The sequence below is a fragment of the Dioscorea cayenensis genome, chromosome 7 (genome assembly GCF_009730915.1).
Source record: "Dioscorea cayenensis subsp. rotundata cultivar TDr96_F1 chromosome 7, TDr96_F1_v2_PseudoChromosome.rev07_lg8_w22 25.fasta, whole genome shotgun sequence".
NCBI lineage: Eukaryota > Viridiplantae > Streptophyta > Magnoliopsida > Dioscoreales > Dioscoreaceae > Dioscorea > Dioscorea cayenensis.
Window position 1 is genome coordinate 12,310,637 of NC_052477.1, and position 27,555 is coordinate 12,338,191.

Consider the following 27,555-nt stretch of genomic DNA (forward strand, 5'->3'; position numbering starts at 1 on the left):
TTTCTAACCTTACAATTTCAAGCATGGTATACTAATCTAATACAAGCAAGATTGTAAATAAAAACACAAGTGTAACAACTCCAAGTCAAGCAAGAAAAATCACAAAGAGCAATGATGATAAGAATAGGCCTAGGGGATGAGGATTCCCAAGAGGGGTCATCAAGATATAAGGATGCGTGAAAATACATAGCACGGGTGATTTAGACCCGGCGGACCTCAACGATAGTTCAACCCCAATTTCTCGTGGCTAAACCCTAATCAGTACAAATGATGACAAGGATCTCTCCTTGAGTCACATTCCTACGATTGCATTAAGTGAATGGAGATCATGCAACAAGGACACACTTAACCTAAGTTTATCCTCATGGTTCGGGAGGGGCTACCACCACCCAATTTCTCGGCATGTTGGTCAACAAATACCCCTATTAGCTCATTAATGTGATCTAGTACACGCGGTAGGTCACATCTACATGTACAACTCAAAGCAAGAACTAAGGATTTCTCCACATAATAGTTCTGAGGCATGAAACACAATGAGCCAAATCATAAATCCACTAATGCATATCAAATATAAATGTAGCTTCCAAAATACAAGATGAACCCCGAAGGTTCACCTACATTCAAGTGACCTTGGGGGTCTATTGTGCCATCATACAAATAAGTATCTCAAACACAACAAAAAGCAAAGTAAATGCATAAATGACACTCGCTAGTCCGAATGATGAAGAGGATAGAGAATTCCGGCGAATGATGCTTCTTCTAGCCCTAGAGATGCTCGAATGCTTCCTCCTCCTTTGATGATGAGACTTCCACTTTAAGTTCAAGCTCTTGATCTTCCCAAGCTTCAAGCCAAACTCTCCCAAAGAATAGTGTCTTCGTTTCTCCCTTCCTCAAGTGATGGTGCTAAAAAACCTTCGAAAAGTCTACCCTAGAGTCTCCAAAAGTCCGACCAAAAATCCCCAATCTTTCTCCAAAAATCCCTCTATATACCACTCATCATACCCCCTTGATGGCCTCCATCTCGAGTGCTATACCACTCCCTATGGCCCCCATCCTGAGTGTTATACCAAGTGCTATACCACTCCCTATGGCCTCGATCTTGAGTGCTATACCACTCGCTATGGAGCTCAACATTGACACTATTTGGGGTAGGCAAACTCCATCAAGTAAATATCTTCTATTATAGCTACGAGTGATCATCCGGGCTCTATCTTCAGGGCAGCATTGAGGGTCAGTATGCCACTGATCCAAATCGACTTGAAACTCTCCGGTGCTATAGGGACATGTCTAGATGAAATCTTGCTACGAGTACTTTCCAACTCACGATTGCTCGCTGCGTTGAATACCCTACAATACCGCGCCCTGGTTTTCTTTTCTTTTTCACCTAAATCATATCCTCGTGTCATCCATGGTGTTCTGCGTTCTGAAAGCAAATAACACATCGATTAAGCACAAAAACATGCATCAATTCTAATGAAAAATACATGCTAGAGGTAACAAATACATACACTCAAATACGTACATTTAGACACTTATCAAATATCCCCACACCTAAGCATTTGCTTGTCCCTGAAGCGAACACATCATGAAAAAACAAAGATAATGATAAGTGGCTAAGTGTACCACCTTCGAGCTCAAATAAATACAAGACTCGGAAGCACTGGAAAAATGATAACTAGATGATGAGTTACACGCATGCAAAACTGTGAAAAGATCACATGCTCACCTTGTATAATATCACATGCTGTGTGTGTGAACCTTGTATTTCATCTACCCCGACTTGGTCTAGCCCGTCGACTCAATGAGTACGACTCTAGATGCTAATCACTCCACTTGCAAAAGAGTACTACAGTCCTAAAATGCTAAGCGCTACTTCAATGAACAAGTAAAGATCCTTCCAGAGTCTTAAACTCGAACTAATTCCCTATTCTTCTCAAAACCTCTAGTAGGTAGCCAAAAGATCACTAGGGTTTTATTTTCATTCCATTTTATTTTCTTTCTTTTTCGAGTCCGACTAACATAGACTGCACTAAAAATCTTTCTGGAGGGTGCACATGCTGGTTAGGCACAAGAGCCACCCAACTACTCGATTATAGTCTACATAGACGCATTTATGCTTCATTAGCAGAGGAATACTGACATAGACTCATTTTTCTTTTTACTCTTTTCACTTTTTCATTTTTCTTTCATTTTCATTTTCATTTTTTTTTCACAATCACCCTAGATCACTCCTTCAGACTACACTATAAGCCACAAAACTAGGGCTAGCTCAACAAGACTCGGAAGTTCTTAAGAGTTCATTGAAAGAAAGAACTTAGAATTCTAAGACCAAGTACTCAAAGTTGATTATGTTAAGCAATCAAGAGAGATAGAGTAGTCATGTTGGCTATTCCCAGGGCATCAACACAAGATCCAGTGCACAAGATAATACTAGAGGTGAAACATGATTCAATAGAGTACAAGAACAAATATGTAACTCAAATCAATCATTAATCCATGCTATAAGAGTCTTACAATAATGAACAAAGCCATCATGGGTAAACTAGCATGCAAATAATAACCTAGATCATAAAATACACCCATCCCCACCCTCATGATGTACATTGTCCCCAATGTAGCACTAATCATAAAAGCATGGTAATATATGCAATGAAAAGCTTGATGGAGGAGGGTGGAACAAACTTCCGGTTAATCTTGTGCACACGGTGAGGGAGTGACCCGAACCAAAGGTGTCACAAGCGTTTCATGTCGAGTCCGACCTCCATGGAATGTGGGAGGCTCACCAAACTCCCTTAATGCCCTCGCAAGGCATAGAGGGCATCATCAATCCAAAACAAAAAATTAAGATTGCAAGAATACATAATAGGGAGTAGTCAACAAACAAAAAATACTAGATAAAGAGTAGTAGAGTTCTACACAAGGTTGGTAGGGCATCCCCTCACCAACTTATTGAAATCAAGCAAACACACTTGCAAAGAGTAAAGCAAAACAACAAACTAAAGAAATAAAGAAAATGTCTATTCTCAAATGTCCAAGTAGTCATCACAAGATGTCGAAGATGTGGTTGTCATGGTGTGCTTCAAAACTGATCAAAACCTCCAAAGTAAATTGGTAAAAGGTATGATCATCAATTGAGAATAGATTCACCAAAACCCATGTAAGTAATTCCTTGAATTGTTCATCCATCCCAAATGTCTCCAAAAATACCCCAATCTATGTGATGAAGTGTGCCACATAGTTTGGTCTTGAAAACTCCACCTCCGCCTTATGATGAGCATGCTTAAAGTGGGGTTCTTCGGGGTTGGCATTGTGTTTCTTAGACGTTTGGAGGCAAGTTCCTTGACTTGTGGCATTCCTACATCAATAAAAATTCAAATAAGAATGAAAGGAATCCAAGGAGTGTATCATGTGGCATGAAAAGTGATGAAACATGAAGAAAATGGGGTGAATAGGAGCCCGTATGGATACTATTCAATTTGCAAGAGTTTCCCCAATATCATGAATTTGAAAAATTTTGTACATAAATTCGAGATCAATCAAATACATGATGTTCATACCACAAAATACAAGCTAAAAGCTTGAAACAATCCACACAAAAACTCAAGAAAGCAAGAAGAAAAAGAAAAGAAAAATTTTTCATTCACAATAAGCTTCATACCAACAAGGAGAGAGCACTAGAGTGGAGCTTGAAGAAGAACACTAGATCTACTTCCCAAGGAGATGTGGAGATGATTTAGAGTGGTATTTTAGTGAGATCCGACCATGGAGAGGGTAGATCATGGAGGCTAGGTCACGGTTAGAGAAGAAGAAGAATGAGGAGAGAGACAAGTTGACAAGGTTCTCATGAAGAAAAAGGGTCTTCACGGTCTCTATGAGGTGCTCATAGAGCCCGAGAGGAGTAGTGAAAAGTTTCGGAATTTTCTTGATGGTCTCTATGCTCCTCATAGAGCCCGCGAGGAGTAGTGAAAAGCTTCTGGAATTTTCTCGCGGCCTCTATGAGCTGCCCATAGAGGCCGTGAGACCCTAAAAACTTGGTTTAAAGACTTCTTTGCTTCTCCAAACACATGGCCATGGTTACAAAAGGTTCTAAAATCATCTCCACCATGAAAGAATGGCTCAAATTTATGATCTAACACATAAAATGATAGGCCAAACAAGTGCAACTCCACCATAAAATCAAGTGAACAACTACATGGACAATGATCATGATAAACAAAATAATGAGAGCATGGACTTATTCAAATTAACAACTCTAAGAAAATATGAAAAATAACAAGAACATGAACACAAAGAATCCACAAACATGAAAATAAACCCCCGAATGCTTGGGTTACCTCCCAAGAAGCGCTTGTTTAACGTCACGAGCTTGACGTACCTTGTTACTTACCTCATGGGGGCTCGAATAGTTTGAAATTTCCCCCGGTCATCATTGAATTGTTGGTGTTAAAATAGAGCTTCAACCTTTGGCCATTCACCTTAAACGTACCTTTTTCATGGTGAGTTACCTCGACTGGTCCTTGTGGGGAAACTTGAGTGACCGTATATGGACCTGACCACCGTGACTTGAGCTTCCCGGGGAATAGCTTTAGCCTCGAGTTGAATACTAACACTTGATCCCCTACTCGGAATTGTTTAGGATGCTTGATATGCTTATTGTGGTACTCCTTCACTCTTTCTTTGTAAAGTTTGGAATTTTCGTATGCCGTGGCGCACCATTCATCCAATTCATTTAATTGAAGTTTCCTCTTCTCACCTACAAGAGTGCAATCAAAATTCAGAAATTTAATAGCCCAATAAGCTTTGTGCTCAAGTTCTCTGGTAGGGTGACAGCTTTTCCATAGACTAATCTATACTGGGTGGTCCCAATAGGAGTCTTATATGATGTTCTGTAAGCCCGCAGGCGTCATCTAGAGTGTTCTACCAGTCTCGTCTATTACGAGCAACATTTTTTTCTCCAAAATTCTTTTTAAATCCCCGTTGGAAACTTCCACTTGCCTGCTAATTTGTTGATGATATGGTGTTGCAAGTTTGTGGTAGACATTGTAGCGCTTTAGAATTTTTGCAAACTGAGCAATGCAAAAGTGAGTGCCTCGATCGCTAATGATTGCTCGTGGTGTTCCAAACTAGGAGAAAAGCTTCTTAAAGAATTTTACCACTGCCCTGGCGTCTCTTGTTGGTAGGGATTGACCATCCACCCATTTAGACATGTAATCGACTGCCACGAGAATGAACTTACAACCATGTGAGCTTGGGAATGGCCCCATGAAGTCAATCCCCCACCGTCGAAAAATTTCACAAGCTTGATTCCAATCAGGGGCATCTCATCTCGTGAGAAATATTACCTACCCTCGAGCATCTATCGCATGATTGTATGAACTTTTGGGTGTCTTGAAACAATGTCGGCCAATAGAAACCTGAATCAAGAATCTTCTTTGCGGTCCGATTTGCATTGTAATGGCCCCTAGTCGGTCTGAATAGGCGATGTTTCAAGATACTTAGACCCTCGGGACTGCGATACACATCTTCGAGCGACTGAGTGCGAACAAATTCTAAAAAGGTAGGGGTCCTCCCACAAGTAGTGCTTGAGGTCCAAAAATTTCTTCCGTTGTTGATGCGTGAACCATTTTGGGATGACACCCCCAACTAAGTAGTTGGCAAAAATCGACAAACCAAAGGTGGCTCGGACTCTTCCACGACTTGAATATTATACAAGTGCTCTTCAGGAAATGAATCATTGATATCTCTCTTTCTCTCAAAGTTTCGAGACTAGGATTCTCCAAACGGGATTAATGATCCACCGCAAGATTCTCCGCTCCTCTCTTATCCTTGATTTCAAGGTCAAACTCCTAAAGCAAAAGGACCCATCTAATCAAACGTGGTTTTGCATCTGACTTACTTAGTAGGTACCGCAAAGCTGAATGATCAGTATAAACCACCACCTTGGAAAGAACTAGATAAGATTGGAATTTATCAAATGCAAAGACCACGGTGAGCAACTCCTTTTCTGTTGTGGTGTAATTCTCTTGAGCATCTGTTAACGTTTTGCTTGCAAAATATATGGGATGAAAGTGCTTGTCTTTTCGTTGCCCAAGGACTGCACCCACCGCAAAATCACTTGCATCACACATCAATTCAAAGGGGGAATCCCAGTCTAGAGCTATCATTATGGGTGCTTGGGTTAGCTTCTCCTTAAGGGTGGTAAAAGCTTTCATGCACTAATCATCAAACTTGAACGGTACATCTTTTTTAAATAACTTCGTTAAGGGTCTAGAGATTTTGGCAAAGTCCCTGATGAATCTTCTATAAAACCTGCATGTCCCAGAAAACTCCTGATGGCTTTAATTGAGGTCGGAGGAGGTAGCTTCTCTATTACGGAGATCTTTGCTTTATCTACCTCGATTCCTTCTTTTGAAATTCTGTGACCCAGGAACAATCCCTTCTTGAACCATGAAGTGACATTTTTCCCAACTTAGTACGAGGTTGGTTTCCTCGCACCGAACAAGAACACGTTCTAGATTCTTGAGGCATAGCACAAAGGAGTCACCAAATACAGAGAAATCGTCCATGAACACCTCCATGAAGTCTTCCACCATATCTTTGAAAATCGCCAACATGCATCTCTGAAAAGTGGCTGGGGCATTACAAAGGCCGAAAGGCATGCGGCGGTACACAAATGTTCCATAAGGGCATGTAAATGTGGTTTTTTCTTTATCTTCTGGCGCAATGGGAATATGGAAATACCCTAAAAAACCATCCAGGAAGTAGTAGTATGAATGCCCAGCAAGCCTCTCAAGCATCTGATCGATAAATGGTAGCGGGAAATGATCCTTTCGGGTAGCATCATTCAATTTCCTGTAGTCAATGTAGACACGCCACCCTGTGATTATTCGAGTAGGTATTAACTCATTCTTTTCATTAGTGATCACAGTCATCCCCCCCTTTTTAGGTACTACTTGCACTGGGCTCACCCACTCACTGTCAGAAATTGGATAAATAATGCCTGCATCAAGAAGTTTGATGACTTCAGCCTTTACTACCTCCTTCATGTTTGGATTCAGTCTTCTTTGTGGTAGAGCTGACGGTTTATGATCATCCTCCACCAAAATTTTGTGAGTGCAAAATGAGGGACTTATCCCCTTAATGTCAGCTATCTTCCAAGCAATTGCATTCTTCTGTTTTTTTAAGACATTCACCAAATCTTGCTTTTGTTCGACCGTAAGGTTTGAATCAATGATTACAGGAAGTTGAGTTCCTTCGCCAAGAAATGTATATTCGAGGTGCTCAGGCAACTTTTTCAATTCCAGTTCAGGTGCTTCCTCAGTTGACAGTCGCAGATTTTTATTCAGTAGTACATCACTATGTTCTAGTTCATCTTCTTCTGCAAATACTGAGCTTTCATCGGAACTCTCATTGATGCCATACACAGGTTGCACAATCTCCTTAGTGTTTTCCCCCTGATCTCTGCTAGGTTCGTGTACCGGAATTGACTGATATGCTTGCAGTTTTGCTATGTCCAGTGTAGTTAGATAAGTAGGAATACTGACTTCTTCTTTCGTTGGAACTCTTCCATAATTCATGAAGTCTGTAAGCATGGCTTTCCAAATATTGTCTTTAGCTACTATAATGGAGCCTTCCCATGGTTTGAATCTACATATTGTACTGTCCTGTATGTGGAATAAATGATGTATAGGTGGTACCCAATCATTCCAGATATCAACCATAGCCCGCTCATGCCCTTGTGTAAAGCCCAAATATGCTATAATGAACCTCTCTCAATTTCGCTGTCTTGTGCAACTAAATTTGATCGATTTGCTCGTGTCATGCACAGTAGTTTTCAAAGCCAAGAAAGATAAAGAAAGTTAAGCTCAAGAAAAAATAAGACAAATGAAAGGAAGAAATAAAAGAAAAGAAAAAATGGTTAGAGCAATAAGCTAGAAGTTTCCTAGAATTCCTTAATGTTCCCCGGCAATGGCGCCAAAAACTTGATTGATTACCGGTAAGTGTACGGGGTCGCCAAGTAATACCTTGAGCAAAAGCCCAAGGATCGTATTCTACGGGGTTAAGGAGCTCCTATTACTCCTCCATCACTCACTTTCTAACCTTACAATTCAAGCATGGTAAACTAATCTAATACAAGCAAGATTGTAAATAAAACACAAGTGTAACAACTCCAAGTCAAGCAAGAAAATCACAAGAGCAATGATGATAAGAATAGGCCTAGGGATGAGGATTCCCAAGAGGGGTCATCAAGATATAAGGATGCATGAAAATACATGGCACGGGTGATTTAGACCTACGATTGCATTAAGTGAATGGAGATCACGCAACAAGGACACACTTAACCTAAGTTTATCCTCATGGTTCGGAGGGGCTACCTACACCCAATTTCTCGGCATGTTGGTCAACAAATAACCCTATTAGCTCAATAACGATCTAGTACACGTGAGTAGGTCACGTCTACATGTACAACTCAAACAAGAACTAAGGATTTCTCCACATAATAGTTCTAGGCATGAAACACAATGAGCCAAATCATAAATCACACCAATGCATATCAAATATAAATGTAGTATCCAAAATACAAGATGAACACCCGAAGGTTCACCTACATCCGGCGACCTTGGGGGTCTAGTGTGCCATCATACAAATAAGTATCTCAAACACAACAAAAGCAAGAAGTAAATGCATAAATGACACTCCCTAGTCCGAATGATAAAGAGGAGAGAGAATTCCGGCCGAATGATGCTTCTTCTAGCCCTAGAGATGCCGAATGCGTCTCCTCCTTTGATGATTAGGCTTCCCCTTTAAGTTCAAGCTCTTGATCTTCCCAAGCTTCAAGCCAAACTCTCCCAAAGAATGGTGTCTTTGTTTCTCCCCTTCCTCCAAGTGATGGTACGCCAAAAAACCTTCAAAAGTCTACCCTAGAGTCTCCAAGAAGTCCAGCCAAAAAAATCCCTAATCTTTCTCCAAAAATCCCTCTATATATCACTCATCATACCCCATTGATGGTCTCCATCCCTAGTGCTATACCACTCCCTATGGCCCCCATCCTGAGTGCTATACCAAGTGCTATACCACTCCCTATGACCTCTATCCTGAGTGCTATACCACTCGCTATGGAGCTCAACATTGACACTATTTGGGGTAGGCAAACTCCATCAAGTAAATATCTTTTTATTATAGCTACGGTGATCATCCGGGCTCTATCATCAAGGGCGACATTGAGCCGTATGCTATGATCCAAATCCTGACTTGAAACTCTCCATGTGCTACCGTGGCATGCTACGATGAAATACCCTCACGAGTACTGCTTTGCATTGAATACCCTACAGATCTAGCGCACTGGTTTTCTTCTCTTTTTCACCCGAATCATATCCTCGTGTCATCCATGGTGTTCCCGTGCCCTGCAAAGCAAATAACACACGATTAAGAGCAAAACGGGCATCAATTCTAATGAAAATACATGCTAGAGGTAACAAATACATACACTCAAATACGTACATTTAGACACTTATCACTCATCATTCTTCTAAGCCATGGTTAAGAGGGCAACTTTCATCTATGAGCCCCTGTGAGGTAAGACAAGGTACGTCAAGCTTAGTGACATTAAAAAAACGCTTCTTGGGAGGCAACCCAAGTGTTTACTGTTTTCGTAGTTTAGTAGTTTAGTGTGTGCATGAATAAAGTGTTGAGTGTTGGTGTCTTGATTTTTATATACTTGTGCTGTGATTTTATTGTGGGTTTTGAATTGTCATCATGTGTTTTCAAGTGGATTTGGCGAAGTTGGGTCGTTTGAACTATTTCTCATGTTTTTCACTGGTAAAATTTGCATACTAGGGTAGGCTCTGAGTGTGTAAACATGTTCAGGAATTTTCTGTAGAGCCTGTAGAATTTTTTAAGGCATCTAGAGAAAACACACGGGCGTGTGGAATTTCTGCACGCCCGTAAATTTGCATTACGAGCTCATCCAGAGAAGGCATAGGGGCGTGGACTCGCCCCTGTGAATGACCATGCAATTCTCGCACGCCCGTGGGTAATTTCCGCACGGCGTGTGAATTTCTGCAAATATTGGCGGATTATCCCGAAAGCACATAGGGGCGTGGACTCGCCCCTGTGGTCAACCTTTTGAAAATCGCAGGGGTGTGGGTAATTTTCGCACACCCGTGCGAATCTCTGCAGAGGAGCTCTCTCCATCCCGAGAAGACACACGGGCGTGTGCTTGCCCCTGTGAGTTGGGCCTGTGAATGTCCATGCCCGTGCGGAATTTTCGCACGGGCGTGCGAAACACTTAGCATATTTTTCTCGGATGTCCAGAGCAACCACAGGGGCTTGCGGCTGCCCCTGTGGGATGGACGCACGGGCGTGGGTATTTTCTGCATGCCCGTGTTAGAGCATTTAGGGATAGTGAGTGTTTTCCCGAGACAGCACAGGGGCACGCATCTGTCCCTGTGAGCCTTTCTTGTGGAGACACACGGGCGTGGGTAATTTTCACATGCTCTTGCGGATGTACAAAAGGCCAAGAGGCGCGAGTCCTTTTAAAAGGATTATCATTTCTCTTCACCCCCATATCCTTCATTTGTCTGAGAGCACTCATATATTGTTTCCCGACCTCGTATCTCCAACTTGGAAAGATTTTTCTTGGTTTTCCGGCTGTTTTCAAAGCTTTCTCATCCCAAATCAACGGTAAGCCCTATCTTTGATTTCCTTCGCAAATTCATGATTTTCGTCAATGAAACTAGTCAATAATGCTTCATTTCTTCAATTAGAATATTAATCTATATTTAGAATAAAGTAGAAGAGTTATAATGGTGCATTTGTGGAGTTTGAGGCGTGGCCGTGCATTTGTTCACTCCCGTGTGGATTTCTATAGTTATGTTACTTAACTTGTTTGATCGATTTTCTTTCAATTTTTGTAGATTATGGCACCTCGGTCAAAGAAGCAAGCTGATAAGCGGCCGCGTGACTAGTAGAGCTGTCAATTTGGGCCAAGCCGCGGGTTGGGTTGGCATTATATTGACCCGTTTGGAGCGGGTCAAAACGGGCCAACCTGCTTGGGCCGCGGGTAGGGGCGGGGCGGGCCGCGGGTTACGGCGGGCTAGCCCGCCACCCTTAATTTAAAAATTATATTTTAAAAATAAAAAATTATTAAATTAATTACAAAGTTAGAAAAGATAAATACATGTTTCTAAAGGGTTTTCTATGCGAAGGATATTGATTTTTTTAACATTTTGATTTTTTAAATTTTGTTAAACTTTACAAATTTAATAGGATCAATGTAATATTGATGGATTGATGATTTTTAATAGTAATTGACGTTTTTCTTTTGCGATTAGTTTTTTGGATTTTGTTAATATTTTTGTGTATTGTGGCAAGATTATGTCAAAAATATAAATAAATATGTGAGAACTATGAAATATAATTATTTTTTAAATTTTTTTAAATTTTTTATATTTTTTTGGCGGGCGGCCCGCCCACCCTGACAAAATGGGTCGAGGGTTGGGTTGGCATTTGGCCGGCCCGCCAAAATGGAGGGCCGGCCCGCCCCACCCCGCCAAATGGTGGGTTTTGGCGGACCGCGGGCCGGCCCGCCCCGCCGGCCCGAATTGACACCTCTACGCGTGAGTCATCTCCTTAGTCTTAGAGCATGAGATTCACCATCCACGAGGCACCGAGGCTAGGTTCGGCGTTTGTCGAGACTTGATTCGTCTGAGACTCGTTCTTGAACACGAGCATCTTGAGAGATTCTGACGAGGGAGACGAGTTCGAAGATGAGGTTGAGGATCTTGTATCGATGGGTGGTTGGAGGCAGTTGTTGTCAATTAGAGAGCCAGCTATCCGGGAGCTTACACTGGAGGTTCTGTCGTCATTTGAGTTCGACAGATCCTATACGAGATTCGGTGACCTAGAAACTGTTCAGTTCAGAGCCCTTGGACATCACTATAGTCTGAGTATCACTCAGTTTTCAATTCAGCTCGGCTTGTACAAGGAGACATTTATAGATATTGAGGAGTACTCTCAGTTACCGATCGATTATCCTGGACCCCTGACCCCATAGAGAGCGTACAGAGCATTATATGGTCAGGGCTAGTATGAGCCGAGGATGTCCAAGGCCACGTGCCTTTCTCGACCTGCGTACTGCTATCTACATGCCATCATGAGCAGGTCAGTGAATGGCCATGGTGATAGCTGCTGGCGTTACGGCGGCGGGGAGCTTCTATACTTATATTCGATGATGCAACGCATACCAATCCATCTAGGGCACATCGTCGCTGAGTACATTCGACATCAGGGCCACTATGCTAGATTGGCAGCGATCTTCTCGGGCCCTTACATTACGAGACTAGTTCTGGGCATGAGTCTCTTGGGCATGATTCGCTGGGCTGAGAAGATTATTATACCTGTGCTTCTGAGCCTGGAGACAATGAGATTGATGGGCATGGCTCACAAGGTTCGCACGGGGGTTTATGCTCTGGTTCTACCGACCCTGGAAATAGCCGAGGAGGAGGGTGATGATGCCGAAGCTTCCCAGCCTGCCCCTAAGCCTCAGTCAGCACCTATGGAGACCGAGGCGTCTCCGGTGACAGAGGACCCACCCCCTGTGTGCATGTTTTCACCATCTCGAGCCCATGATCATTTTGAGAGGCTCGAGAGTGCTATGGGGATGATACGGACAGAGGTAGCAGAGGTGAGAGCGGAGATTGCTGATATTAGGGCTGCGCAGGCCACACAGTATACGGAGTTTATAGCATGTTTCGACACATTACAACAGATCTTAAAGCGAGACGTCGGCTCATCATTTGTCCTGCGGTCGAGGACTCCTCAGGCGCCCTCGGCATCTCTAGCACCTTCATCCCCTATTCCAGCACCAGTTAACCCACAATGTACTTCATCAGCAGAAGAGCCAGAGGATGACATCGACACTTGACTTTATATTTTATTTTACTTTTCCTTTCTTTTACTTCCGCATTTTATTTTGTACTTGTACACTCAGAAAGGATTCTCCTTCTGAGCTTATCTTTTATTTCACTGTCTCGAGTTGTATTTATTGCTTCATCTTTTATATACTCGAGTTGTTTTATTTTTATTGAGCTTCACTGAACCCCCTCGTGTATGCGTGTAGATGGTCTTGTCATCATGGGAATTGAGACTTTGTCATGGGCACGGCCAAGGTGTTTCGCCACTTGGCCGAGTGAGCTTTACAACCCGTTAGAACAACACTCCCATGGACATAGCTCCATCAAATGCAACACTAGGAGTCAGCGGAGTATTGTTTTGATTGCTTCTCTCATATCTAAATTTAATTGATTTACATTATGAATGAGCTTGCATGTGTACATTGGGGACATGTGTACCTTGTATTTGCAGATTGCACAAATCTAGTCAAGGCCTTCTCCAAATCATTCATTCAGGTTTCCAAACCTGAAACTCTGTTTTCCACATGCGGAGTTTATTGTTGTGGTTGGAAACCCGGTGGCCCCATGGCCTTTGGTGGACCCTGATTGCTCCATGAGAAATTTGGATGATTCTTCCAACCCGGATTGTAGGTATTACTATATGGGTTTCCTTGAGGTCTCAAGTCATTACCTACAAAATCGACGTTCTCAACCGAAGATACATCACCAATAGAGATCGGGCAATCGGAGGGAGCATGTCCACCACCACACCAGTTGCAATTTGTCACAGCCGCTACTCTATTTAAAGTTAGTAGATCTAACTTCTTACTCAAATTTTCCACTTGAGCCACCAATGAAGTTACTGCATCTATCTCATGGAGACCGGCCACCTTTTTCTTCCCCCTAGCATTCCATTGGTAGCTGTTTAACCCCATTTCTTCAATTAACTGACGGGCCTCATCGGGGGTCTTACTACCTAAGGTACCTCCTGATGCAGCATCCAAGAGTTGCCTTGTACTCGGGTTCAAACCGTTGTAAAAGGTCAGAACAATCATCCACTCTGGAAATCCGTGTTGTGGGCACTTTCTCAAGAGCTCCTTGAACCTTTCCCATGTCTCAAATAGAGACTCCAATTCCAACTGAACAAAGGATGAGATCTCATTCCTAAGCTTCACGGATTTTCCGGGAGGGAAATAACGGGCAAGAAAAGCTTCTACCATCTCCTCCAATGTGGTAATCGATGCTCTAGGTAATGAGTGTAGCCACTGATTCGCTCTCCCCTTTAGGGAAAATGGGAAGGCTCGCAACTTGATGGCATCATCTGTCACCCCGTTTATCTTCAGCATATCACACACCTGAAGAAAACTCTCTATATGACTGTTTGGATCCTCATCGGCCAAACCATTGAACTGGGCGGATTGCTGTAACATGTGGATGAATGCGGGCTTCATCTCGAAGTTCTGAGCTGTAATTGGGGGACGCACAATACTCGATTGTGTCCCCAACACTGAAGGTCTGGCATAATCGGATAATGTCTGCTGTTGCTCATTCTGTTCTGCCATGTTTTCAGATTCTTCTACTTCCAAATCAGCTAGATTAGACTATTCTTGCACAGGCTCTTTCCCTTTTCTTCTAAGTGTGCGTTCAAGTTCGGGATCTCCTTCAATCAATATTGAGGGGTTCCCTCGGGTCATAACCTGGAGCTGCACCCAAAAAGAAAGAAAAAAAAATCAGAACGATGATAGAATAAGAAGATATGAAATAGAATATATGATGAAATAGCTAAGTTCTTGTTGGGTGGAAAGAGCTACTACCTATGATGTATGAAGCTACTCTCAAAAGTCGGATACTAGTTATGTCCTTGACAAGGTCCCCTTGCGTATATCCCGCAAGTGTACAAGTTTGTTGAAGTAATAATCCTGGATGAGAGGATATCGTATCCACAAGGAGTAGGGAATAAAAACACTTAATTCGCTTCTTAGCTATGTGAAAGATGAATAGTGATATGTGTGACAATGATTCAATTCTCAAAAGTAAAAAACAACAAGTAAGAGAGCACAAGTAAAGGAGACTGTAAGACAATTGATAAAGATGGGGTACCCGGATATTGCTCCACCTAGGACAATCATTTCAAGTGCAAGAACTTTTTATTATGCTTCCTAATCAATGCAAGTGAGTCGTGGAAATCCTTAATTACATAGTCCCAAATCTAAGGTCAACTATGCCTAACTCTATACATGTCCCGGAGGAGAGATTGAATAACCTCTTAAACTTGCAGTCGCATATAATTGCAATAAGTTCTAGCGATTCCAAGTGATAAATCTCTTCCTAATTGTAGACCTAACCCTTTGGTCCAGGTGGAAGGTCCCTAACCACAATTAAACCCTAGATACTAAGATCACTTACAGCTTCACTCCATTGCACCCTAACTAAGCCCCAGTGAAGGTCATCCCTTAGACCATTCACTCTATTGTGGCCGCAAAGAACTCGAGGAACGGAGGTAGAATCTAACACATCACAGGGGAAAGGGGACGCTCATATACCTCTCGACTTACCCTCTCAACCCTCTCCAACCTAGCTTTGTCTAACACTCGTGGTGTGTCACTCACTCATAAGAGTTACCAAGAAGAACTCTCAACCCTAGTGTCACTCTAGGGGAGTATTCATACAATCAAGTCTCCAAGATTGGAACTCACAATAAACATCAATTAATTGAAAGCACAATAAAGGGGTTCAATGAAACGAATACATCCTAGGGTTCACAAATACCCAAGTACCTACTAGGCGATTAGCTCTCCATGGAGCTAAGTATAATCAAAGAAATAGAATGTAAAAGCAATCAATCCATAGAAAACCCCCTCGATAGTTGTATCGATGGTCTTGTGGAAAGTCCTCTACTCGTCGTCCAAAGATCCCCTTATCCGGTATAGGATACGCCTCGACGGAAGCTCCCCTATCAACCATCTTCCAAAGAGATGATGATGTCGGAGCCGTAGAACCTCTCCAAAACCCTAGCCGAAACCCTCTCTCAAGTTGGGGAAAAGTTGGAGAAAAGAATGGTGAAATCGGGGCTGAATCGGCTTTAAATAGGGCTGGAATCGGGGATCCACACGCCCCTGTGGACGTCCGTGTGGATTTTCCACACGCTGGTGTGGATTCTCTGTTTTGCAGCTTTCTCGGCCAGTTGTGAATAGTGCTATTACAGTACTTTGCTACGGTGTTGCTACAGTGCTCTGCTACAGTATCTGACCTGGAATGCTTCCAGAATCCATACTTTCATCGAGGTAACGCAAACGGGCACACGTTCACGTCGTGGATCGCTTTGTTTCTTAAATGATGGAAAAGTTGGTGGAGATCTTGTTCTATATGCATAAGTCAGAATGCTTGAGTATGACTGCCCTTGTGCCCCTCCAAATGGTTATGCTCACTCAAATAAAAGGAGGTTGGCACACACTCTAGCATCTCAAACCCGACCTATGTCTTTGCATTTTAACCTTAGCAAGATTTCCTCCAAAATCAGTGCATTATGATCCACATTGGCTTCTTTCCTTCATAATCGACCTCACAACCCTACCTGGATAAAAGTAACATAAAAACACATATATTAGTGTAAAAACCCGAGAAATATAATGCTTAACATAAGGAAAGAATGCTTCACAATCATATCGCACAAGCACTTATCAGCCCTAATGAGAGAAAGAACTATCTCATGAGATGTGTGAAAGCTACCACCCCGGTAGAAAGAGCTACCATCTCGAAAGTGTTAAAGCCATCTTAGCGTTCGCTTTGGAAAGGGCTACCTTAGAGGATGTGTGAAGCTACTACCCTTTTTGAATTGCTGTTACCTTTTGTAGATAAATAAGTCCTTTGTACATAGAACTTTGCGGAATATACTTTGGGTTAACTTGAGTGAGTTCACACACTTACAAGATTTTGGGTTTGTCGCTCTTTTTTATTCAAGTTTTTAGCTAGAGCATTGATTTTACGTATTTAGTGTTGAAATTTCCCGTACTTGTAGAATGAACTCTTTGTATGCTTTGGTGAACCTAAGGCCAAGCACTTCCAATGTCTCCTTTATCTATGCGTATAATGTTTTAATCTTCGCTTGAGGACAAGCAAAAGCATAAGTGTGGGGGAGTTTGATAAGTGTTTGAGCGATAAGAATAGGAAGTGTTCTTTCCTTGTGTTGAGCATTACTTTTCTCGGGTTTTAACGCTAATATGGGTGTATTTATGTTACTTTTATGCAGGTAGGGTTGTGAGGCCGATTATGAGAGAAAGAAGCCAATGTGGGTCGTAATGCACAAATTTTAGAGGAAATCTTGCTAAAGGTTCAAACGCGAAGACATAGGTCGGGTTCCAGATGCAGGAATGTGTGCCAACCTCCTCGTACTTGAGTTAGCACAACTATTTGGAGGGGCACAAGGGCAGTCGCATTCAAGCATTCTGACTTGTGTATATAGAACAAGACCTCCACCAATATGTTCGTTATTGAAGAAGCAAGGCAATCCACGATGTAAACGTGTTCACGTTTGCGTTACCTCGATGAAAGTATGGATTCATGAGTATTTCAGGTAGGCACTATAGCAGGGCACTATAGAAAACACTGTAGCAAAGATACAGTAGTAGCACTGCTTACAGCCGGCCGAGAAAACAGGGAAAAAGAGAATCCACACGGGCGTGTGGAAATTCCACTTGGCCGAGTGAAAAATCCACAGGGGTGCCTACATGGGCGTGTGGATTACCGATTCCAGCCCATTAAAAGCTGATTTCAGCCCCAATTTCAGCATTCTTTACTCCATCTTTTCCGCAACTTGAGAGAGGACGACAGCTAGGGTTTTGAGAGATATTGGGTAGGGCTTCGGAGAGGTTCTACGGCTCCGACATCGCGCGCCGTTTGGAAGAAGGTTAGTGGGAGAGCTTTCGTCAGCACCGATCCGGCGAGATGTATCCTAGGTCAGGCAAAGGGACCCTTGCGACGAGTAGAGGACTCTCCACAAGACCATCGCCACGACTAACAAGGCGATTTTTCTATGGATGCTTTGTTTTTACATTCGATTTCATTGATTGTATCTAGCTCCATGGAGAGCTAAACCCCTAGTGGATACTTGGGTATTTGTGAACCCTAGGATGTATTCGTTTCATTGAACCCCTGTATTGTGCTTTCAATTAATTGATGTTTATTGTAAGTTTCAATATTGGAGACTTGATTGTATGAATACTCCTCTAGAGTGACACTAGGGTTGAGAGTTCTTCTTGGTAACTCTTATGAGTGAGTGACACACCATGAATGTTAGAGAATGCTAGATTGGAGAGGGTTGAGAGGATGAGTCAAGAGGTAGCGTAGCGTCCCCATTCCCCTCCGGTGTGATCTATCCTACCTCCACGTTCCAAGAATTCTTTGCAGCCATAGTAGAGTGAATGGGCTAAGGGATGACCTTCCTCTGGGGCTTAGTTGCGAGTGCAACGGAGTGAAGCGTTGATGTGATTTTAGCATCTAGGGCTTAATTGTGGCTAGGGATCTTTCACTTGGACCAAAGGGTTAGATCTATACATAGGAATAGGGTTTATCACTTGGAATCCATAGAGCTCATTGCAATTCTATGCGAGTGTGAGGTTGAGAGGTTATTCAATCTTTCCTCCGGGGCATGTATAGAGTTAGGCATGGTTGACCTTAGATTTGGGATCATGTAATTAAGGATTTCCATGACTCATTCTTGCATCAATTAGGAAGTTTAATAGAGGGTTCTTGCACCTGAAACGATTGTCCTAGGCGGATCAGTATCCAAGTACCCCATCTTTATCAATTGTCTTACCTTCTCCTTTACTTGTGCCTTCTATCTTGTTGTTTTTATTTTCGTTATTTCATATTTTGTCGCACTTATCACTATTTATCTTCCACATTAGTTAAGAAACAACTCAAGTATCTTTATTCCCTACTCTCTGTGGATACGATACCCACTCATCTGGGATTATTATTTTGACACCCGTACACTTGTGATTGATTCCCCACAAGTGTACGGGATCGCCAAGTAATAACTCATGTGAAGACACGAGGATCGTATTCCACGGGGCTAAGGATCTCCTATTACTCCTTCTTGAGCTATTATCAAGCCTAATATCTTAAGCGATGGATTTTACTCTACTAAATATAATTAAAGCTAAAACGATATTTGCCAACAAATTAGAGAGAACAAGCAATGAGCAAGCAAGAGAATCAATGAAATGCAAAGGCCTATGGATGTGGATCCCCTTGAGGGGTTATCATGCAACATAGATGATGATCTAAAGATGCAAGGGTAAAATGGACCATGAGATTCCAAGATTAGAACAACCCCAATTTCTCGGCAATTGAACCCTAATCCCATACGAACATAGATAGGAATTTCTCCCAAATCCATATCCCTACGATTGCATTAAGTATGAGAAAATCTCACTTAGGAGTAAACCTACTCTTCTTCGGATTAAACCTACATGGAGGGCTACCAAACACCCGATTTCTCGGCGTGATGATACAAGTATCCCCTTCTAATCCATTCATGATCTAATACATGAGAGCAAGTCACATCTACATGCATCACTCATAAAAGAGCTACGGATTTCTCCTTAGTGTAGCACTTAGCATGAAAACAATGGATTAAATCTCAAAATTACCTAAACATGAAATTAACAAGTTATTATCCAACATACAGGATAAAACCCCCCAAGGTTCACCAACACCCGGTGGCCTTGGGGGTCTAGTGTGTCATCATCCCACAACAAGCAATACAAACAATCAAAAGATGAAACAAAAGCATAAATGACACTCCCTAGATGAAATGGTGGAGGAGGAGGTGAAGAATATACCGAATGACACTTTCCCTGCCAAAGGAGTGCCCAATGACGCTTCCTCTAGCCGCGGGTCTCCTTCCTTCAAATCGTGGTAGATCTCCCCTTGAATGAAGTTGCCTTCTTGCCTTGAGAGTCTTGGACCTTGGGCTTGGATGATCTTCTAGCTTCCTTGCCCTTCTTCTCCTCCCCAAGGTCGCCACAAGCCTCTCAAGTGTCTCCCCAAAATATGCCCACAAAAAGTCTAGCCAAAAGTTACTTTTTTGCCCTAAAAGTCAGTATATATACCCCCGGGTCGTACGGGTCGTTTGGGGGTCATATAGCACTCAAAAACCCTAGATTCACGTTCTATACGGGGTGCATACGGCCTCCATACGGCCTCCATACAGCCCCGTATACTCGGGTAGTATGGAAATCTGGGCAAACACTCTGAATCATTCCGCTGACTACAGTGCATACGACCCCATACTGGGTAGTATGGGGGTAGTATGAAATTCCTGTTTTCTTCTCTTTTCGCCCAAATGATATCTTCTTGTTCTCCATGGCTTCCTTATGCCCTACAAAGCAAATAGTAGATGATTAAGCATAAAACGGGCATCAAACCTCATAAAATACATTCAAAGTGAATACGATATATATATGAAAACATCTACATTTAGACACTTATCAACTTGCGGTTTACATGCATATACGGATGTGTCACTCTTTCTATCGGGGTGGTAGCTTTCACTCATCCCATGAGATAGCTTTTTTTCTCATTAGGGCATAAGTAGTATCCCACTTATGAGAGTAGCTTCATACTTAATAGGTGCTAGCTCTTTCCACCCCCAATGCACACCTAAACAATCTATTTTTTTCTTTCTTTTTCGTTTTCCTTTTTTTAAATAGCAAAATGGAACAAGAAACAAAACTAATCAGTCGGGAAATATTTCTCCAAAAGAGTTTCATGACTGAGTGGTGCACAAATATTCATCGCGCAAAAATTCCTAGAAATTCAAGTAAAAACTAGCGCATGAGAACATTCAATGTTAAAATATCTCCTAAACTCAAGAATACAAGCATTGCAACTAAGGTGAACAGCCATTGGCTACGTGAGCATGTATGTTAATCAAAAACTTGTGTAAAAAGACATGTGCAAAGTGAACTCCCCTCCCCCCCACACACACACTTAAGATGTACATTGCCCTCAATGTACACATGCAAGCACAATAGAAAGTATAGTAATCAAGCAAATATGTGGGAGTGGGCAATTTAAACAATACTCCCTTGACTCCTAATGTTGCGTTTAATGAAGTTAAATCCTTGGGATTAAAGTTCCAACATGTTATGAAGCACACACAGCCCACATTGCCAGTGTCCATGACTAGTTCTTAATTCCCATACTGACAAGACCATCTGCACGCATACACAAGAGGATTAAGTGAAGCTCAATAAAAATAAAAACAACTCAAGTATATAAAAGATAGAGCAATAAAATACAACTCGAGACAATAAAATGAAAGATAAACTCAGAAGGAAGATCCTTTTTGAGTAGTGTAAGTCTAGCAATAATACAAAATAAAATACAAAAACAAGAAAGAAATAAAGAAAAAGAAAGACGCATCAAGCGTCGGTGTTAGCTCTGCTGCTGCTGCTAGTGGTACATAATTGAATGGTGCCGGTCGTTCTGGTGATGGTGAGGCTTGTGGGGCCGGAAGGGTCCTAGGTCTCCCGATGAAAGGAGAGGACGTGTCTCGCTCTAATAACTGCAGTATGGCGTCAAGACGCGCCATCATCCTTGCATACTGTGTAACTTGTATAGCCCGGACCTTGGCGATCTCGGTCTAAAGTACACTCACAACACTCTCGAGTCTCTCAAAAAGATCATGGGCTCGAGAAGGAGTGAAAAATGGGTACCGGGCGCCAGGGTGTCTCCTGTGCTTGCTGTAAGGGATGCCCCGGTCTCCATCGGTGCAAACTAAGGCTTAGGAACTTGTCGTGTGCCCTCCGCTACATCCTTTCCACCCTCAGCGGTCCCTGGGGTAGGCATAGCCAGAATGTATGCTCCAGTCCCATATCTGCTCACTAAACCCATCATCCTAATCGTATCGAGTCCAAGAAGGGAAGGGATGACTGTCTTTTCGGCATCTCGGATAGCATCCAGAAGACCCATCCCCAGGATGAGTCTAGTGATGTAGGGGCCAGCGAATAATACTCCCACTCTCCCATGCTGACCTTGGTACCTCATGAAGTCGGTCACTATGTGCCCCAGGTGAATTGGCACATTTTGGACCATGGAATATAGATAGAGTAACACCTGCCGGCTCAAAACACCTATGTTGTCACCTCGGCCATTCAAAGATCTCCTAAGAACTAAGTGTAAATATCTGTAGCTAAGTCAGGACAAACATGAAGCCTTAGACACTCTCGGTTCATATTGCCCCTATCCACATAATACTCGGTATGCTTGATGTGGGGTTAGGGTGCTAGGGTAATCCGTCAGCAAGTATCCATACTCCTCTGTATCTGTGTATGCCTCGTCATACAAGCCAATACTAACTAAAAACACAGTTACACTCATCCTAAGTTGACGTCCGAATAATTTAAACTGTATAACATCAATGATGTTGAATCTCCCATACGGCTGATCGAACTCGAAGGACGCCAATACCTCCAGTGTCAATGTGCGTATAGCTAGCTCTCAAATCAATAATAATCTCCTCCAGCTTCCCACAGCCAATAGCTCATCAATCTCATCGGCTAACTCATCACCTTCCTGAACATCTCTCAGTACACTCAAGTCCACAACATAAGACTGCCCAAATCTGAGCCCCGATAACCGCTCAAATTGACTTTGATGCTCGGGATTCGAGAATCCAATGTATGCCTACTCAGGTGAAGTCTCCCTGGAACACTTACCCTCTTGCTTCTTTGACCTGGGAGCCATATCTACAAAATTTAACAATAGAATCGATCAAGAGTGTTCACAAAATAACACTACAGGAATCAACACAGCCCTGTAGAAATTCCACACGCCCGTGTGGATCTGCAGGACGTGAAAACCGCATGACTGCATGCCAGATATTCAAAAACACATGATAAAAACATTCCTAAACCCCTTCTAAACATGCAATTACCCTTCTAGAATAAAAACCAAGCATATTCAGCCACTATAATACAATAAAAGCAAGTAATGGCGAAGAAAAGGGGGATTGAAGGATTACCGACGAGATGAGTTAAAAAGCTTTGAAAATGGGCGGGAAATCGAGTAAGAATCCCTCTAAAATAATGGCACAAAGTCAGGAGGATGATCAAGAGTGTTTTTGGAGAGATTTATAGCGCAATGAAGAGGAGACGCGAAGAGATTTTAAGGAAAACTCGCGTCTCTTTGGAATTCTGCACATCCATACGGGAGTGTGGAAATAACCCACGCCCATGTGTAGCTTCAGGAAAGCATCCACAGGGGCAGATACACGCCCCTGTGCACTCTCGGGATAACACTCTAATACTCTGAACACTTCCACACGGGCTTACGGAAAATACCCACGCCCGTGAGCCCGACCCATAAGCGCAGAAGCACGCTCCTGTGGCTTCTCTGTCCAACCAAGAAAATTCTCAAAATGTTTCACATGCCCATGTGGAAATTCCACACAGGCGTGGATCCTTACTTGGAAATTCAAAGGGGCAGACGCGCACCCCTCTTTTTTCTCAGGATTGAGGAGAAATTCTCTGTAAAGAACCACACAGGCATGCGGAAATTACTCGCGCCCGTGCGTTTGTTGACAGAATCATCCACATGAGCGAGTCCACGCCCCTGCGTCTTCTTGGGAAAAATCTCTAAGTCTCTGCAGGGAAATACACGCCCGTGCGGAAATTCTGCATGGACGTGGACCATCACAAGGTCGCTCAAAGGAGCAAGTCCACACCCTTGTGCCGTCTCTGGATGAGCTCTGAACAAAAACACATGCCCGTGCGGAAATTCTACACGTGCGTGTCTTTTCTCTTGACACTTAGAAAATTCCTGAACACAAATATACACTCAGGGCCTACCTATCAATGCAATTTTAACTAGAGAAAACATGGAAAACACGCTCAAACAACCAAGATTCTTCGCCACACATGATTAGGCACATGATAACACCACAATGTCCATTAGAAAATCACAGCAAAAGCATCTAAGAATCAAGACACCAACACCTAAAGCCTTATTCATGCAAAGACTAAACTAAAAACTAGGAAAACAATAAATACTTAGGTTGCCTCCCAAGAAATGCTTGTTTAACGTCACTTAGCTTGACGTACCTTGTCTTACCTCACGAGGGTTCATAGATGAAGGTTTCCCTCTTACCCATGACTTGAAAGCATGATGAACATAGTCTTTTGAAGGTAGAAGGAGAGTTGTCAAGCTTGGTTCCACTTAACAAGGGTTTGTCAACCTTGTTCTGTTCTTGCACATTCCCAACAGCCTTGGGCATTTCTTGTGGTGTCTCCTTGCTAGCTTCATCTTCCAGAGCACCTTCATGATTTCGGGAGTAGATGGATTTTTCTCTTCTAGACCAAGTGATAAATGTCTAAATGTACGTATTTTGTATGTACCAATGTGCATGTTTATTGTATTTTATTGAGAACTCGATGCCCTTTTTATGGTTTAATCATTTTATTTCATGTTTCAGGCACAAAGAAAGCCTAGGTGAGCTTAACAACGGAATGAAAGAAGAAATCGACATCGAAAATGTCATTTTTGGACCCCGGGCACTGTACATGCACTGTAGTAGCCCGGAACATGAAAATTTCAGAAAAAGTCTAAGTCTGGATTTCCTTACAGGCAGTATTCTGAGCGTGATGCCACCTGCAGGGAAGCCCGAGTTCATCCCTTTATAAGCATTGTTAGGGTTTCTTTTGAGAGGCAGAAGCCTTCTTCTTGGAGCTCACCACCACCACACCAAATCGGAGCTACAAGTAAGGTTTTGAGGGCATTTCCATGGAGGATTCGATGAGGAGAGCGCGATTTTGGGCGAGATCTACTCCTAGGGCTTGTGTAGATGAGGTTGAAGACAAGGGAAGCCACCTCTTGTGTGGCGTCTTTGGAAGCTTCTCGGCCTTCATTCCATGGATTTCTTGTTGTATTTGATGACTATGAACAACTAAACCCCAAGGTCACCAGATGTAGGTGAACCTTGGGGGTAAACTTGTGCTTGTATGGATGCTTGGTTCTTTCTATTGTATTTTGGCTTGTTTGTGATCCTTGCTTAGTGTATTTGAATGCTTTGGTATGCATGAGAACTCAGTGTATTAATTCTTAGGAAATGCTAGGTTGCATGACCATTGCCCTAGTGTTAGACTCACTAAGCTTGGAAGGGAAACACATAAAAATACGCCGTGACCATCGGGTATTTATACCTTTCCAATTCTAGGGTTAAGTATTAGCTTGTATTCTAACCCTAACTTGAGGAAACCACCTTTCCCATTGCAATCATAGGAGGATTTGGGCAGAAGAGATTTTGTATACAATACTCGTACCGGATTAGGGGTCAATCTCTGTGACCATCGGGTTTGATCTAATCTAGGGTTTTCTCGGTCCAACTAGCCAATTGCATGTTAGTTCTGGCATCTTGCACACTTTAGTAGCCCCTGAGAGGATCCTCATCCGCGACCATTTTCTTTCCTTGATTATCCCCTCGTATTTTGCCTTCATTGTTAGCATTTTATTTGCATTTTACTTGTTTATTTGTTTTATCACTATCACATTCAAACTTGGAGGTTAAACAACATAGCGAAGAGGAAGTAAGAGTAGCTTCTTGGGCCCTTGGGAATATGACTCCCTCGTGCTCGCACGAGGGGTATTGCTTGGCGATCCCGTACACTTGCAGGAAAGCGATCAAGTTTTAGCATCATTACTTCTTCATTATCCACCTCTTGGTCTAGCAACCCCTCGTACGGTTCCGGATTCAACATTTTCTACACATATTCATCAACTATCTTATCAGTAGTGTCAACAAAATACATAGTATCATTGAAGTCAAGAGAATGTCGCATGGCTTATCATCTCCAACCCTCAGTGTCAACTCCCCGCCGTCCATGTCGATTAATGCCTTGGAAGTGCGCAAGAATGGCCTCCCAAGTATCAAAGGAATATCTACATCCTCATCAACGTCCAACACTACAAAGTCTACAGAAAATATGTACTTGTCCACCTTGACATGTATGTCTTCAATGACGCCCCTCCCGGGATGTCTCACTGTTCGGTCCGCCAATTACAATGTCATCTGAGTGGGCCTAGGCTCTTAAAAGCCTAGCTTTTTAAAAAAGGTATATGGTTTGACGTTGATAGTAGCCCTAGAGTCCGCCAATGCCATTTCTTCACCAATATTACCAATGTTTCATGGGATGATGAAGCTTCCGGGATATTTCTTCTTGTTAGGCATATTCTTTTGCAATACCGCCAAACAAGAGGCATCTAAGATCACCAATGCACTCTCCTCCAACTTCCTCTTATTGGTCAATAAATCTTTCAAGAACTTGGCATACCGAGGCATTTGAGACAACACCTCCATAAAAGGAATATTGATGTGCATTTGCTTGAATAGACCCAAGAACTTCTTGTATTGCTCATCATTTTGGTTGTTTTTCAATCTTGAAGGATACGGGATTCTTGGCTTGTAAGGTGGGGGTACCACCTCTTTCTCTTTGTTAGCTTTCTCCTCAACCTCCATGACCTCGAGTACTTTAACATTGGTCTTCTCACTAGGAGGTCTACCCTTAACCTCAAGACCACTTCTCAAAGTGATCACCTTCACATGTTCTCTCAGATTAGTCTCGGTATTATTCGGTAGGCTTCCTTTTGGTCTCTCTGATAGAGACTTCGCAATTTGCCCCACTTGATTCTCTAGATTGTGCAATGAAGCAGTGTGGTTGCGAAGTGTAGCTTTGACTGACTGAAACTGATTGTCCGATGTCTACACAAATCTGGTCAAGGCTTTCTCTAAATCGTTCATCTGGGTCTCCAAACCTGAAACACAATTCTCCATGTTTGGGGCTTGTTGTTGTTGTTGTTGGAAACCCGGTGGTTCAATGGCTTACTGCTACCCTTGGTGGTTACTCCATAAAAAATTGCTCAACTGAAGATGCATCACCAATAGAAATAGGGTAATCGGTTGGAGCATGTCCTCCCCCACAACCTGTGCAAGTAGTTACGGCTGCCAATCTATTAGAAGTTAGAAGGTCTAAATTCTTGCTCAATGATTCCACTTGGGCCGCCAAAGAAGTGACTACATCGATTACGTGGAGTCCGGCTACTTTCTTCCTTTTCCGCGAGTTCCACTGGTAGATATTCATGGCCATTTTCTCTACCAATTGTCGGGATTCATCAGGGGTCTTGTTCCCCATTGTACCTCCTGTGGTAGCATCTAGAAGTTATCTTGTACTTGGATTCAACCCATTATAAAAAATTTGAATGATCATCAAGTCGGGGAAACCGTGTTACGGACACTTCCGTAAAAGGTCCTTGAATCACTCCCATGTCTCAAACAATGATTCGAGCTCCATCTGTATGAATGAGGATATCTCATTACGAAGCCTTGCTGACTTTCTCGGGGGAAAGTATCTCGCAAGAAAGGCTTTGACCATTTCATTCCAAGTCGAGATGAAAGCCTTTGGCAATGAATGAAGCCACTGCTTGGCTTTTCCTTTGAGAGAGAATGGGAAAGCCCTCAATTTGACATCATCATCCGACACTCCATTAATCTTCAACATATCACAAACTTCCAAGAAGTTCTCAATATGATTGTTCGGATCCTCATCGGCCAAACCATTGAACTGCGTTGACTGTTGTATCATTTAGATGAATGCCGATTTCA

General features: G+C 42.6%; 2 non-coding genes across 2 annotated transcripts; both read left to right on the top strand.

Moving 5' to 3' along the window:
- Positions 1–13,958: 13,958 nt before the first annotated feature.
- LOC120266134 lies at positions 13,959–14,065 on the top strand. Its single transcript, XR_005537977.1, has one exon. It is a non-coding gene; the product is annotated as a small nucleolar RNA R71 (small nucleolar RNA).
- Positions 14,066–27,170: 13,105 nt separating this feature from the next.
- On the top strand, positions 27,171–27,277 carry LOC120266211. The gene has a single exon (XR_005538053.1). It is a non-coding gene; the product is annotated as a small nucleolar RNA R71 (small nucleolar RNA).
- Positions 27,278–27,555: the final 278 nt, after the last annotated feature.